The sequence below is a fragment of the Microtus pennsylvanicus genome, chromosome 12 (assembly GCF_037038515.1).
Source record: "Microtus pennsylvanicus isolate mMicPen1 chromosome 12, mMicPen1.hap1, whole genome shotgun sequence".
NCBI lineage: Eukaryota > Metazoa > Chordata > Mammalia > Rodentia > Cricetidae > Microtus > Microtus pennsylvanicus.
This window is the reverse complement of record NC_134590.1, coordinates 75929474-75934823: the sequence shown is the minus strand read 5'-3', so window position 1 is coordinate 75934823 and position 5350 is coordinate 75929474.

Here is a 5350-nt window from a genome sequence, read left to right as displayed (position 1 = left end):
CAAAACAGAGCAAAACTGAAAATACTAACATGCACGAACAAAATAATGGTATTATTGTGTAAATCCTTTCATATATAGTGAAGAACAATAAAATAATTTATTATTCTTTATATTTAGCACAATTTCAAATTTCCTATGGTTTATAGTTTATATTATTGGTACTCACAACATCATGTGTGATTATTGCTGCAGTTGGGGCACACAGCAAAGCATTGCTTATAAGTGTTCCCACATCTGGGGCTGGCAAGATGACAAAAGAATGTGTAGTGAGATTTCAGAAGACCTAAATTTGGTACTCAGTATCCATGTTGGGCATCTGTACAGGCAACTCCAGCTCCAGAAGGTCCAAAGACCTTTTCTGTCTTTCACGGGCATCTTCACTCATGTGTATACACACACACATATACACACAATTAAAATAAAAAATAAATCTTAAGAGTCGATACATATTATTTTTCAAAGAACTTTGTCTACCTTATAATGATTTTATTGTTTTATCAATGAAAATATAATACAACATAAGAAGGGTTTGAGACAAATTTTCCCTTGAAAACACTGTAATCTTTTGTTTTGTTTGTTTAGGGAAGGTTTTCATTTTCAAGTTTAGGCTGCCCATGAATTTGTGATTTTCCCACCTTGGCCTTCAGACATGCATTCTTAGCAAGCACTCAAAGATCCTTACCAATTAATCTATTGTCTTCTGAGATTTTTATTGTGGAGAATTCCAAGATCTTAATTTCTGATATTTAAAAATAAGTGGGTATATGTATGTAGTATAATGAATTCTCTTCTCTCTACTTTAAAAACAATCTTTCCAATAAATGTCTAGGAATGTCTTCTAATCTGTCCGCTCTTTCCATTAGAATAATGTAGTCCCTCTTCTTTTTGGTTGCAGAGGTGGATATGTTCCAAAACCCCCTGTAGATGCCTGATGTCATGGTTAGTGCAGAATATTCTATATACTGTTTTTCCTATATATACTTATCTTTGACATAGTAGAGAACTTTTATCTTTTTACTTAAAGTAAGCATTTCACAGCTTCTCTTTGTCATAACTGAATTGCTATCATCGTTTCTCTTGTGACAGTAATCAGTTGAACATAAGCCCCAGGAAACCACCACGGTGCCTCTGGTAACTAGGATGGCTAAGTAACTAATGGTATGTAGTTCTTGAATAAAAGATTGATTCATAGAGTGATGTGTAGTTTATTACACTACTCAGAATAACATACACTTTAAATTCATGAATGGTTTGGGAATTTTCCATTTACTATTTTCAAAGAATGGTTGACAGCAGGTAACTTAAACTAGAGGAAGGCTAATGTACCCATGCTTTTACTTTAAATCTTGAATGCAGTTACAGTAACTAGTTCATTACATATTCCAAACAGTTCCGAATATGTTTTCAATCTCCTGTCTTGTCTTTGAATAGAATGTCTCACACATTCTGAAGTTACACAGTATCAGTATAAAAGTATAAGCAATTTGGTTTTAGGGTGATGATTCAATGGGTAAATCACATACTGCACAAGTATTGGTATGACTGAGAATGCTGTAAACACACGGGGAGAATGCTGTAAACACATGGGATGGGAGGATTCCTGGGGTTTGCTCTCTTCCTGCAGGGTTCCAGGTTCAGGGAGAGACCCTGTCTCAAGGGAATAAGGTAGAGAATGACAGACCATGACACAGAGAGCATACTTCTCTATCCTCAACAGGCACACATGAACACTCAGCCATACACACACACACACACACACACACACACACACACACACACACACACACAGTCACACACACACAGTCATACACACACAGCCATACACATAGCCACACACACACACACAAGCATAGCAACATACACACAGCCACACACACAGCCATACACACAGCCATACACACCCACATAGCCACACACACACACACACAGAGTCACACACACACACAGTCATACACACAGCCATACACACCCACATAGCCACACACACACACACACACACACACACACACACACACACAGAGTCACACACACACAGCCATACACACAGCCATACACACCCACATAGCCACACACACACACACACACACACAGTCACACACACACACAGTCACACACACACAGCCATACACATAGCCACACACACACACATAAGCATAGCAACATACACACAGCCACACACACAGCCATACACACAGCCATACACACCCACATAGCCACACACACACAGAGAGTCACACACACACAAGCATAGCAACATACACACAGCCACACACACAGCCATACACACAGCCATACACACCCACATAGCCACACACACACACACATACATACAGCCACTCAGCCACACACACACAACCACACAGCCACACACACACACATACACACAGCCAAACACACACAGCCATACACACAGCCATACACACCCACATAGCCACACACACACACACACACACACACAGTCACACACACACACAGTCACACACACACAGCCATACACATAGCCACACACACACACATAAGCATAGCAACATACACACAGCCACACACACAGCCATACACACAGCCATACACACCCACATAGCCACACACACACAGAGAGTCACACACACACAAGCATAGCAACATACACACAGCCACACACACAGCCATACACACAGCCATACACACCCACATAGCCACACACACACACACATACATACAGCCACTCAGCCACACACACACAACCACACAGCCACACACACACACATACACACAGCCAAACACACACAGCCATACACATAGCCACACACACACAGAAACATAGCAACACACACAGCCACACACACAGCCATACACACCCACATAGCCACACACACACATACATACACAACTATACACACACCCACAGCCACATACACACAATCATACACACAGCCAAACACACAGACACACACTCTCTCTCACACACACAAATACAAACAATTTGGAAACTTCGGTGTTGTTAACATGACAAACTGTGACTAAGCTTTAGAATGACAGAAAAAGCCTGTTTCTTGAGAGCAGAATCACACCTCTTAGTGAGAGAGATTTGTAAGCTCTAGCTCCAGTTGGTTAGTTCCCCTAGGCCCAGTACCCTCTGAAGATTCCTTGTGAAATCGTGCCTCAGACTCTTGTTAGGTCCCCCCCCCCCCCCGCCTTTCTTTCTCTGCCGGCCTGTGTTCACAGACTAACCCTTGGACAACTCTACCTGATGTTTGCTTCAGGAGGTTGGCATGGTCTGTTCCCTCTCCCTGAAGATACTTCTCCCACATCCTCTGCTTCTTATCATTGTACAACTGCACCCCCAGAGCAACCTCCCGTGACTTCCTAGTCACTCTCCTTTATTCTCCTCCTCTTGGGTCTTCACAGAATGTATCGGCATTGCACAATTTCTGGCTTTTGAATGCTTTTCTCTTGTCTCTCACTTCACACAAGGAAAGACCTTATCTACTTCATGGCTGACATTTCCTGAATGGCATAGAACTCCCTTTATTAATGAACCATTTTAAATATAAAACTGCTTGGTATAAATAATTAAAACTTAAAAGACTTGTGACTTTTTGCTTCATAGTCTCAATTCAATCATCAATTTATGTTACCTCAAGAAAGATTGCTTTTACCTTGTGATTATTATTTATGCAAATTAATATGACTGCTAATATTTATTTCTTATATAAGATTAATACAGGAAAAATATATGTGCATTTTTGAAAAAATTAAACCATATATATATTTTTGATTTTTTTTTTTTACTGATTCAGGGTTTCACTATGTAGACAGGTTAGACTTGAATTCATGATTTTCCTATTCAAACCTGCTAAGTCTTGTGGTTACAGGAATGTTTCACTATTCCTTTTTTTTTATTAGCATCTTTTGTAAGAAGTCAACAAATGATACTCTATACCTATTATTCCATCCATGTATAATAAATTTAAATTGTTTTCTAGGCTTAAAAATATATACTTTATTTGCCAAATATGTGTGTCTCTGTGTGTACTAATATGTTTACTTGAACACATTTTGTTTCTGAGAACTTGAAGGTAAACAACTTCAAACACATAGTAATGAGGACTTCTTAGGCTCCCAAATATCATTTATGTATTTCTGTCTCAGGCGAGGAAACCATGACTAAATGACTTTTTATAAGTAATACATGCCAAGGACTATGTCTATAAAATGAATATCAGAAAAACCATCCACATATAGCTCTCCCCCTAGCATCTGCAGATAGATGGCTATACAGGCCTGTCATTGGATATCAGAATATTGTAGGTACTCGAGTCTCTTAGCTAAAGTGACATAGCGTTTGAAAATGATAAACACCTCCTGCTGCATGTTAAATCATCTCTAATTGCTATGCCTAATACAGCATAAACACCGCACGAATAGTTAGTTGCCCTAGTGTGCTGCTGAAGGACATGCAGGGCTGACTGTCAACGGGGCTGGTTCTCCATGAAGCTTCCTTACTAACTCCGATTACAGCTTCTGCTTTTGAGAATTCTAGTATCCTATTTGGTTCGGGAGGATTTTCATTTGCCTCCTTTGTTTTGTTAACGGCCTATAAGTCTTTAAGAAATAAAATCTCTAGCTTAAACTTAGGTAAGCAATTTCAACTTTTTCTATCTTATAAAAGATACTATATAACCTTGGAGACAAGGTTGAGAAAGCCAGATACTTTTGCATTTCTATACATTTCCATAATCATGGCTACATAAAAAAATATAGTCCCAAATGAATATAACATAGTGTACAACTGTTAATGAGTTAACAGCTGCATTTTCTGCTCTAATGTTTAAAGTTCCGTACTTCTTTAAGTTTAGAACAGATAGTATGCCATCTTCCTTTATGCAAGTGGAGGGCTGGCTGGACTTTGGTCACACAGTGATACACAGGTCTTTATTATTTTGGACACCGATACAATGAATCTAGTGAGCATTCTTCCCAAACTAGCATGTGCTCTTTTATTACAAGCATGATGAACATTGCTGATATGGGTACAAGCTTGGCTTACGTAGAATTGGCTGATATCATTAATTGGACATTGAGTAAAAATAGAATACATGATGGTTTTTCCAAGTATGGTTGACTTTAAATCAGAATATTAATATATACTTTAATGTATGGCATCCTTTAAACTCAAAGAGACTTAACAGGAAATATTTACCTATCATTCTAAACAACTTTCAGATATTTAACTTCGAAAGAAAATACATTTGTGTGTTAATAAAGTATCACAATTAAACCTTTATTTTTCTCACTAGAATGAAATGAAATGAATCAAATGAAACAAAAAAATGGCAAGGAAAGATTTAGCATAAAACAATTCTTAAAA